The sequence below is a fragment of the Entelurus aequoreus genome, linkage group LG11 (assembly GCF_033978785.1).
Source record: "Entelurus aequoreus isolate RoL-2023_Sb linkage group LG11, RoL_Eaeq_v1.1, whole genome shotgun sequence".
In the NCBI taxonomy this organism is placed as follows: Eukaryota; Metazoa; Chordata; class Actinopteri; order Syngnathiformes; family Syngnathidae; genus Entelurus; species Entelurus aequoreus.
In genome coordinates, this window is record NC_084741.1 from 9,037,920 (window position 1) to 9,050,753 (window position 12,834).

The window sequence follows — 12,834 nt, forward strand, 5'->3', positions numbered from 1 at the left end:
TCCTCTACAGTTAAGATAGCTTCCAGGGTCGTGGCATCTGTTTTGATGGTCTCTATTGATAACCATCTGCAGCTGTTCCTACCACGCATTGAACAGTCGGAAGCTTAATCACCGAGATTTTAGCCTCTTAAATGAGCGCCGTCAGCGTGCTTGGCTCTTTTAATCAGTCAACTCTGGATTTAGTCACAAACATGCACGCTTGTTCATGATTTCATTGTAAGGACCGTTAATGGATATAGCTTTTTACTTGTGCTTTCCCGCTGATATTAGAACTAATAATGCTAATGACTTTGACTATGACAAATTGATGACAGCAAGAAATAAAAGACAACCTGCATTAAAAAGCCAACTTTGACTTAATGTAGCTCAGCCTGTACAGAATTTGGTGGACAGCGGAACCTACATGCCAGCAAAATGAGAGAGAGAATATACTGTAGGACAGTGTTTTTTCAACCTTTTTTGAGCCAAGGCACATTTTTTGCGTTGAAAAAATCTCGGGAGGTACACTACCAGCAGAAATCATAAAAAAACGAAACTCAGTTGACAGTAAAAAGTCGTTGTCGCAATTGTTGGATATGACTTTAAACCATAACCAAGCATGCATCACTATAGCTCTTGTCTCAAAGTAGGTGTACTGTCACCACCTGTCACATCACGCCCTGACTTGTTCTGAGTTTTGTTGCTGTTTTCCTGTGTGAAGTGTTTTAGTTCTTGTCTTGCGCTCCTATTTTGGTGGCTTTTTCTCTTGTTTTGGTATTTTCCTGTAGCAGTTTCATGTCTTCCTTTGAGCGATATTTCCCGCATCTACTTTGTTTTAGCGATCAAAAATATTTCAGTTGCTTTTATCCTTCTTTGTGGGGACATTGTTGATTGTCATGTCATGTTAGGATGTACATTGTGGACGCCGTCTTTGCTCCACAGTAAGTCTTTGCTGTCGTCCAGCATTCTGTTTTTCTTTACTTTGTAGCCTGTTTCGTTCTGCATAGCCTTCCCTAAGTTTCACTGCCTTTTCTTAGGGGCACTCACCTTTTGTTTATTTTTGGTTTAAGCATTAGATACCTTTTTACCTGCACCCTGCCTTCCGCTGTTTCCGACATCTACATAGCAATTAGCTACCGGCTGATATGGAAGAGTATTACACGGTTACTCTGCCAAGCTCTAGACAGCACCGACACTCAACAACAACACATCATTTGCAGTTTATAATTACTGGTTTGCAAAAAAATGTTTTAACCCAATCTGGTGAAATTAGATAATCTCCCACGGCACACCAGATTGTATCTCACTGTGGTTGAAAAACACTGCTGTAGGATAATACAAGAAAAAAGATCACTACTTATCAAGAAGGATTCATCATCAACTCCAGTATATTTTAAAAGGTCAGTACAATCTCAATACAACATACTAAAATACTGCAGATTGAAATAGTTCCTAATAGACAAAAAATACTAAACACACTTAAAGGGGAAGTGCACTTTTTGGGGGGAAATTTTGCCTATTTATCATTCACAATCTTGAAGAAAATACTGAAATGACTGAAAACATTAGCAATCATATTACAGTATCTGTAAAATATTAGCCTAGATTTCATGTTTTGTTCGTATACACGTACTGTAGTTGTAATAACACGCTTGACGTGCTGCATGTATCATGATCAATATTATAGTGACTCACTCGATGGACAGTTGTTGTTCTGGTCCAGTTCAATTTGAGTAAGCACACCATTTATGTCCGCATAGCTTGGCTCCAAGTTCCACGTTCATACCCGCAAGTTACGCCAAACTCACTCTCTCGGCTTCCGTCTGCTCCAGCGTTTTACACATTGTTCATGCTCGCTTCTATAAGCAGCAGTTCATCTTCCGTATATTCAGGTTCAAAAAGATACGCTTGTGAATCCTCATTTGTCTAAAAATGGTCGTCTTTGTTGTCTATTACCAAGTCTGCCATGATTAGAACACACTCGCCTTTGTTTCCGGAAGTAAGAACACACGTTTGTTGTCGAAAGTCGGAACTGCGCTGCTATGGAAACGGAAATAAAATGCGCTGAGGGAAGAAGTTCCAGTAATGCATAAAATGACTAAAACACGGTAAATATTGAACATTTTACATTAATATGAATGTGTCTGTTACTACATTATATATATACTTGCATTGTGTATATAGTACATATTACATATTGTTATGAAGGTGTCTGTTACTACATTATATATATACTTGCAGAGTGTATATTGTACATATTACATATTGTTATGAAGGTGTCTGTTACTACATTATATATATACTTGCAGTGTGTATATTGTACATATTACATATTGTTATGAAGGTGTCTGTTACTACATTATATATATACTTGCAGTGTGTATATTGTACATATTACATATTGTTATGAAGGTGTCTGTTACTACATTATATATATACTTGCAGTGTGTATATTGTACATATTACATATTGTTATGAAGGTGTCTGTTACTACATTATATATATACTTGCAGTGTGTATATTGTACATACTACATATTTTTATGAATGTGTCTGTTACTACATTATATATATACTTGCATTGTGTATATTGTACATACTAAATATTGTTATGAAGGTGTCTGTTACTACATTATATATATACTTGCAGTGTGTATATTGTACATATTACATATTGTTATGAAGGTGTCTGTTACTACATTATATATATACTTGCAGTGTGTATATTGTACATATTACATATTGTTAAGGTGTCTGTTACTACATTATATATATACTTGCAGTGTGTATATTGTACATATTACATATTGTTATGAAGGTGTCTGTTACTACAATATATATATACTTGCAGTGTGTATATTGTACATATTACATATTGTTATGAAGGTGTCTGTTACTACATTATATATATACTTGCAGTGTGTATATTGTACATATTACATATTGTTATGAAGGTGTCTGTTACTACATTATATATATATACTCGCAGTGTGTATATTGTACATATTACATATTGTTATGAAGGTGTCTGTTACTACATTATATATATACTTGCAGTGTGTATATTGTACATATTACATATTGTTATGAAGGTGTCTGTTACTACATTATATATATACTTGCAGTGTGTATATTGTACATATTACATATTGTTATGAAGGTGTCTGTTACTACATTATATATATACTTGCAGTGTGTATATTGTACATATTACATATTGTTATGAAGGTGTCTGTTACTACATTATATATATACTTGCAGTGTGTATATTGTACATACTACATATTGTTATGAAGGTGTCTGTTACTACATCATATATATATTTGCAGTGTGTATATTGTACATATTACATATAGTTATGAAAGTGTCTGTTACTACATTTTATATATATACTTGCAGTGTGTATATTGTATATATTACATATTGTTATGAAGGTGTCTATTACTACATTATATATATACTTGCATTGTGTATATTGTACATATTACATATTGTTATGAAGGTGTCTGTTACTACATTATATATATACTTGCAGTGTGTATATTGTACATATTACATATTGTTATGAAGGTGTCTGTTACTACATTATATATATACTTGCAGTGTGTATATTGTACATATTACATATTGTTATGAAGGTGTCTGTTACTACATTATATATATACTTGCATTGTGTATATTGTACATATTACATATTGTTATGAAGGTGTCTGTTACTACATTATATATATACTTGCAGTGTGTATATTGTACATACTACATATTGTTATGAAGGTGTCTGTTACTACATTATATATATATTTGCAGTGTGTATATTGTACATATTACATATTGTTATGAAGGGTTCTGTTACTACATTTTATATACAGTATATATACTTGCCGTGTGTATATAAAACGTCGATGGAGGGTTTTTAAGTTGTTTTAGAGGCTTTGAAGGCTACATCAATGACTTCCATAAGCCGCATTTTGCAAGCTTTTTTTTTAAATATAATTTTTAGGATCCTAAAAAAAAGATGTGTTCTCGTCCCTCATAATGATTGTAAACAAAATCCCCCAAAAAGTGCAATTTCCTTCAAGACACCATAACAGCTGTAAGATCCCCCTCATCTGTTTTGTTTATTTTATTTGAGCTTAATAGCAGCTCTCATCAACAATGGGACTTGCAACTTGATCCACAGCTCAAAGTGCCAGAGGACAAACAGTCCTCTCCATCATTAAGGGGCCAAGATGCCATCAGGGCAGGCAGCTGGAATCACATTTGCCATCCTCATGTGCCCTCAAGACGCAGCAACTGTCACTGGGGGGTGCTTGCTGATTTTTTTTTTGGAATAGCAGCAACATGACCTGTCAAGGCATACTCAGGCAGTTTGGACAGACAACAGAAACTCAAGAGGAGATAAGCCACGCTGCTTCCTGCCCGCCTTTATTAAAGAAAAACAACTGCCTGTAGTCTCTCCATTCACTGCAAAAAGTCAGTGTTCAAAAACAAGAAAGAATATATACAAATGAGGGGTATTTTACTTGAACTAAGCAAAATTATCTGCCAATAGAACAAGAACATTTGGCTGGTCAAGACTTTCCAAAACAAGTCAAATTAGCTGAACCCAAAAATAGCTTAAAATAAGTATATTCTCACTAATAACAAGTGCACTTTTCTTGGTAGAAAAAAAAGAGACCTTTTTGCTCAATATGTTGAAAAATATTCTTAAATTAAGTAAATACTAGTGCCATTATCTTGACATAATGATATGCACTCGGCATTACATTTCTTGAAAGCAGCAAACTTATACTAAAAACTAATTTATTGTTCTTAATGGAAAGGCAACAAGGCAAGCGCTTGTTACTCTCGGGGTCTCCTAGCCGCTCAGGCAAATCATATGCTCTAAAAATGCATTTTTCCATCAATAACATGACATCATCACGCCAAGTGCGTGCTCTTTCAGTCAATTAGTGTGCATATATACAGCCCGGCCCTCGGACAAAATGTTTTTAGTGGTAATATTGAAGAATTTATCTGAATGTGCATGAACTTTTTCTGTTCAAAATTGTTAGAAATGTCACATGTTAAATGTTTAAATATTAACTGTCAGTTTACTGTACTGTGCCAACTGTACTACTATATGAGTACGTGTTTTCTATTGTTTCATTGAAAATAAAAAAGCAGCAACCATTTGGCTGTCATCTGTTTTAATTATGAGACGCAATTGTGTCAAAGTCCTGATTTTTTTTTTTCATGCTTGAAAGAAGAAATGATGACTTTAAAAAAGTAGTTTTCTACTTGTGAGTGTTGATGACACAGCTTTGCAACACTTGATATTCTAGTTTCAAGCATGTTTTACTCAATATAGCTCATAACATCTCAGCAACAAGCTGTAATATCTTACTGACATCATTTAGGACCAAAACACTTAAAACAAGTAAAACACTCCAGGGTTTCCCACACATTCATTTATTTGTTGCGGCCCGCCACGAAAGAATTACGTCCGCCACAAATTAAAAAAAAAAAATATATATATATATATATATATATATATATATATATATATATATATATATGTATTTATTTTTTTTGTCCTCTCCAGCTTGTCAGGCAAATCATATAGTTGATGTAGATGTAGATGTAGATGATCATATAGTAGATGTAGATGATCATATAGTAGATGTAGATGATCATATAGTAGATGTAGATGATCATATAGTAGATGTAGATGATCATATAGTAGATGTAGATGATCATATAGTAGATGTAGATGCCCATATTGGCTGTTCACATTTACTTTACAAAAGAGAAGTGTAGGATACTTCTCTTGTTGCCTTATTTGTATTTGACTTTATTAAATGTATTTATATTAGAAACACATGTGTATATAACAAAGGGTGCAAAGTCTGCAGGCAGTAGGAAACACATGGTTAAGTGTAGGGAGTAAAACTGATGGCAGTCTAAAGTTCAACATTTTTGGAGCTCTTTGTTCAGTGGATCAGATGTTTGATGAAGCTCTGTGTCTATCTACCACCACTACTGTTTTCTGTTTATTTGTTACTGACTGTGGCAGGACACCTCTGCCTCTGTTTCACTTTATGTTGCTGGTAAATAATATGCTTGTAGTAGTAGGCTAAAGTTAAATTATTTAGTATGCACTATTTAAAGGGGCAGAGCTTTAAGAGACATTTTAGCTTTTATATTTTATAAGATATATTTTTTGTAAGAACCACAATTAATAAATATATTTCAGTGAATAACTTATTGTTCAAATCTGTATATAAATATGTACATAAAGTGTTGTAATTATATTGTAAAATGGATGGATGGATGGACGTTTAAAACAAAACTGTTATTAATTAGTAAGTATACATTTTTTGAGCCTTTTAAGAGAAAATCAAATCATTGTAGTAAATTATGCAAATTACTCGTTGATGTCATGGTGACCACGCCCATAGCCACGCCCCCACCGCCACAAGTATCTTGGCAGTTTATGGGAAACACTGCACTCTAACATAAAATCTGCTTAGTGAGAAGAATGATCTTATCAGACAGAAAATAAGCAAATATCAGCCTTATTTGAGATATTTCATCTTACTTAGATTTCAGTTGTTGCAGTGTTCATTGAATCCTGTGGAGAGGTCTGAGGAGGTCCTGCGTAAAACTTTCATGCAACATTCTTTGCTAAATGAATTTTCATCTGCTGCTGACTTTCTGAACAGTTGCATATAGACCAGGGGTCACCAACCTTTTTGAAAGCAAGAGCTACTTCTTGGGTACTGATTAATGCGAAGGGCTACCAGTTTGATACACACTTAAATAAATTGCAGGAAATAGCCAATTTCCTCAATTTACCTTTAACTCTGTTATTATTAATACTTAATGATATTTACACTTAATTGAACGGTTTAAAAGAGGAGAACACATGAAAAAAATGACAATTAAATTTTGAAACATAGTTTATCTTCAATTTCGACTCTTTAAAATTCAAAATTCAACCGAAAAAAAGAAGAGAAAAACTAGCTAATTCGAATGTTTTTGAAAAAATTTTTTAAAAAATTTATGGAACATCATTAGTAATTTTCCCTGATTAAGATTAATTTTAGAATTTTGTTGACATGTTTTAAATATGTTAAAATCCAATCTACATTTTGTTAGAATATATAACACATTGGACCAAGCTATATTTCTAACAAAGACAAATCATTATTTCTTCTAGATTTTCCAGAACAAAATTTTTAAAAGAAATTCAAAAGACTTTGAAATAAGATTTAAATTTGATTCTACAGATTTTCTAGATTTGCCAGAATAATTTTTTAGAATTTTAATCATAATAAGTTTGAAGAATTATTTCACAAATATTCTTTGTCGAAAAAACAGAAGCTAAAATGAAGAATTAAATTAAAATGTATTTATTATTCTTTACAATAAAAAAAAAATTTACTTGAACATTGATTTAAATTGTCAGGAAAGAAGAGGAAGGAATTTAAAAGGTAAAAAGGTATATGTGTTTAAAAATCCTAAAATCATTTTTAAGGTTGTATTTTTTCTCTAAAATTGTCTTTCTGAAAGTTATAAGAAGCAAAGTAAAAAAATTAATGAATTTATTTAAACAAAAGAAGACCAAGTCTTTAAAATATTTTCTTGGATTTTCAAATTCTATTTGAGTTTTGTCTCTCTTAGAATTAAAAATGTCGGGCAAAGCGAGGCCAGCTTGTTAGTAAATAAATAACATTTAAAAAATAGAGGCAGCTCACTGGTAAGTGCTGCTATTTGAGCTATTTTTAGAACAGGCCAGCGGGCTACTCATCTGGTCCTTACGGGCTACCTGGTGCCCGCGGGCACCGCGTTGGTGACCCCTGATATAGACCTTCCTAATGCTACATCACACACCCCTTTACCGTGCGCTTGATCCACATGAATGTGTAAATTCAAACAGGCACTCGCCTCTCCAACACGCCTGTCATCGCCGCTTTTACACACGAGAAGGAACCCATCAACTTAAGTCGCTCATCTATTTTGGTCTATCTTTGAGAACACGCCGTCCAATAATGACTTATAGCTTCTTACTAATATGCACAGTTGCCACTTTTGGATTGTAGTTTGTAGTCCAGCGTGAATGGGATGCTGTGAAGTGGCTCTTGTGTGGTGTTCGGGTCTGTGGGACCCGTTTTCATTTTTTATTAAAAGAAAAATGATACAATTAATTAATTTTTCAAACTGAGACTCACTGACTTTGGCTCATTGTCTGTGAAGAACATATATCAGAATACATATTTAATGAGCACACACCATACACCCCCCTACACATTTATATTACATATAAGATGTCCGGGTCCACTGGACCGGGGCTAATAGAAGTGTGGAAATCGATGTTCTGTGTACCACACACACACACACACACACACTCACACACACACACACACACACACACACACACACACACACACACACACACACACAAAACGACACACACACACAGCAGGCCTAGACAGGAGGAGGACAGAGTGTAGGTACACAGAACATTAGAGGGTCAAATGTGCGAGAAAATGAGAGCAGACAGTGTTGACAAACAATGTTGCAACCTTGTGTGGGAAGCGCAGGTGCAGAAACACAAAAGAAGAATCCCTGTGGGATGCAGAAACTGGCAGAGAAATTTTCCGTGCATATTGTTGTTACTCAGCCAGCGTTTGTGGGTCTGATGGACCCCTTGCATTTTGTGGCTTTTAATGCCTCACAATCAAACACTTTTATGTTAAAATACTGAACCGATTGTGTGTTTATCAGTCACGGTGTTACCATCATTTTAATTCGAAACGGTAATACTATACAATATCCTACCCCAATACCCTACCGTGCAATATTACCCTTCGAGTGCAATACGTCCAACACTGATTGTTATTACTTTATTACTCCAGTACTCTTGTTTTGTTCTGTATATTGTACAGTTTTTTGTATATTGTACAGGATTGCTTATTGTTTTTATGGGATAGTAGTCTGTTTATTTCAATTCTTATTTTTTATCCCTATTACTTATGTGATTTATTTTTATTTCATATTTGTTTCCACTACCGCACCTTAAATTGGAGTCCTTAATCTCGTTATATGCAAATATATTGACAATAAAGTCCATTCTATTCTATTCTATTCTATTCCAACCATCAGGTGTTTTACCACAGTTTATCACTTTACCATTTATTATTACCCCCCTAGCTGTGTAAATTTAGTGTATATTGACACAATTGCTTACGATAAAACTTGCAAAAATGGCTGAAAACACTGTAACATCCATGCCAGGCCAGTAGTTGGCCATGTCACTTTGCACAAAAAGATGCACACTTTCTTTTGAATAGACTTTGCTAAGTAATGCGACTCCATCGGACACATGAACGATGTGTTGCATACTTGCCAACCTTGAGACCTCTGATACCGGGAGGTGGGGGGGGGGGGCGTGGTTAAGAGGGGAATATATTTAAGCTAGAATTCACCAACTCAAGTATTTCATATATATATATATATATATATATATATATATATATATATATATACACATATATATGTACCGTATTTCCTTGAATAGCCGCAGGGGCGCTAATTAATTTAAAACCTCTTCTCACTCCTGCGGTTACCAAAACCATGCGGAATGAGCAAGCATGCTCTAATTATTTTAAAACCTCTTCTCACTCCGGCGCATACCTTATCATTAAAAACACATTTAATAAAAAAAACGTTATTATGATCTTACCTTTACTTGTAGATGGGTCCATGTGCAGCTGCTTCTGATCAAAGGCAGTCTTTCTCATCTTTCTTCTATTTTAAAAGTCTCTGGAGATATTCCTTTAATTATTACCTCCTGCTTCGATTGAAAGTCCAGTTTAGAAAACGGTTTTATTTTAGATATGTAATCCTCCATGTTAAAAGTGCAAGCAAACAATTGCTGCATGCTTGCTGCTTGTTGTCTTCTTCTGCAGTACCTGTCTCCTGCAGTACTGGTAGTCGCAAGAAGGATCACTAGCGCCCTCTACCACCTGGAGGCGGGAGTCATTTAATGACTCATATTTGACCCGGCGGAAGTGCCAAGCATGCGCTAATTATTTTGCGAAACGAGTTTGACCCGGCTGTAATTCTAGGCAGGCGAATACTATATTCCCGGCGCCAATTCAAGGAAATACGGTATATATATATATATATATACACATATATATGTATGAAATACTTGACTTTCAGTGAATTCTAACTATATATATATATATATATATATATATATATATATATATATATATATATATATATATATATATATATATATATATATATATATATTTATTTTATTATACATATAAATAAAAGAAATACTTGAATTTCAGTGTTCTGGAGGCTATCCAGTAGATGGCAGTATTGTCCTGTTTAAGAGTGTCACAACATTGCTGTGTACGGCAGACGAACTGCTTTACGGTAGACTAAACGTGACTGCTGTTGTTGTGTGTTGTTACCGCGCTGGGAGGACGTTAATGAAACTGCCTAACAATAAACCCACATAAGAAACCAAGAACTCGTCCTCGCTCATTCTACAGTTATGACGTCATTGGGCAGGCAAGCTGTTTATATTGTGGGAAAGCGGATGTGAGAACAGGCTGTCTCCACTCAGGTCCGCATTGAGCTGGAGGGGGCGTGGCCTCCAGCTCCGGCTGAATACCGGGAGTTTGTCGGGAGAACATTTCTGCCGGGAGGTTATCGGGAGAGGCGCTGAATACCGGAAGTCTCCCGGTAAAAACGGGAGGGTTGGCAAGTATGATGTGTTGTGATGAGTACAATTGTGATATTCTGGACAAGCTTTTTGTTACGCTATTTTTGTTCTGCTTGTGACCCTTGTGCATATGCTTGTCTTGTCTTAGAACTTAGGCCAATTTTCACAAAGACCGTATACAGAAAGCTTGAAGGATGCAGGCGGCCACTTTGAGACATTCTGGGCATTACAGATGCTAAAAGTAAGCCATTGCCGTTCTGACGTCATGGAGGGGACAACAATCCCAGCCATCCATCCAATCCATACATTTTTTACCGCTTGTCCCTCTCGGGGTCGCGAGGGGGCGTCCCCCTTTTCCAGCTGATGTAGGTCAAATACAGTATCGTGGTACCGAGGGTTACGAGATGACTTCGTTCTGTGATGCAGCTCAAAAAATGGTATTGTTAAACAGTGTCGCCCTTTAAATGAATTTAAATCAGTTTAATCCATGCTTGCCCCCACAAACACCACACTTTTAATATAGTTTTATGATGTAATGTAATAATAATGTCTAGCATTTACCCTGGAGATTGGACTTTTCACGATATTTCCTTCGAGCTGATTTTCTGTTAAGCCCACCAATGTTGATCAGTTTAGTTAAGGGGTGCCCAAACTTTTTGACTAGGCGGCCGGATTGGGCTAAAACAATTTGGCCGCGGGCCGAAAACTGACTGCATGCAAAACAACCATATATATATATATATATATATATATATATATATATATATATATATATATATATATATATATATATATATTCTGAATATTAAGAATCTGTACAAGTTCAACTCCTACCTTGTTTACTTCCGTGACGACCTCTTTAAAGCTTTGTAATCAATCAGAAATATGAAGACGCTAAAAGTCAAACATGGACAAGTGTGGAGAGTGTTTTGCATTTTTCCCATCATGCCTTGCAATGGATTTAAATGGGTAAAATTTAGATATTTTTTTTATGGTGATGGCACGTTATTATTTTTATGATGTCCAGTGAGCAGGTTGTGTTGTGTGACCATGTGTGTTGACTTTTTGCGCTGGTAGATTTTTTTTTTTCTGCACCATGACTCGGAAAGGTTGTTTGGCTTGGGTCATATAAACAAATGCTGTGCTTGTGAGGACAAAAATGTATGATCATGGACACTGACCTGCATTTTTTACATTGTCCACAAGATGGTGACTATGTCAATCTGTCTAGCCATGCTAAAGTTCAGCTGCTTCACTAAATTGAGTATGTTGTTGTTTTTGGTGATTTGTTTCTTAAATTCAATGAACATCTTCCGCTTCTTTTCAGCACTATCTTTCACACTCATTTTATTTGTTCCTATAGCTGGAAACACTAAGTTTAGTGCTATGGTTATGTCAATCTCTAGCTATAAACTATTGCTAGCAGGTAAGACCGGATGTTTTAGTCTGATCTTCCGGGGTTCACTGTGACATCCGCTACGCCAGTTAGTGGTGGGGAGGCTCGTAATAATTAGCAACAACAATTTTGTCATTGTCAACAACAAAAGCATAGCTATTAGTCGAGAGACTGCTCGTATCCCGAAAAACTTGTTAGCTGGGACACTTGTATCCCGCGGTATCTCTGTGTATGTTTAGCTATCAGACACATCTCTACATGCGTGGTACAGTAGTGAACAGTGAATAGACTACAGGACTGCCAACATATGTGAATAGAGACACATCTCTATATGTGTGGTACAGTAGTGAACAGTGAATAGACTACAGGACTGCCAACATATGTGAATAGAGACACATCTCTAAATGCGTGGTACAGTAGTGAACAGTGAATAGACTACAGGACTGCCAACATATGTGAATAGAGACACATCTCTAAATGCGTGGTACAGTAGTGAACAGTGAATAGACTACAGGACTGCCAACATATGTGAATAGAGACACATCTCTAAATGCGTGGTACAGTAGTGAACAGTGAATAGACTACAAGACTGCCAACATATGTGAATAGAGACACATCTCTAAATGCGTGGTACAGTAGTGAACAGTGAATAGACTACAAGACTGCCAACATATGTGAATAGAGACACATCTCTAAATGCGTGGTACAGTAGTGAACAGTGAATAGACTAC

At 35.5% G+C, this 12,834-nt stretch overlaps 1 protein-coding gene across 1 annotated transcript in view; it reads right to left on the reverse strand.

The window, feature by feature from the left end:
* The window catches only part of thrap3a (thyroid hormone receptor associated protein 3a), a 30,139-nt gene that overhangs the window by 16,685 nt on the left and 620 nt on the right, over nt 1–12,834 (reverse strand). The gene's annotated exons all lie outside the window — the stretch shown is intronic.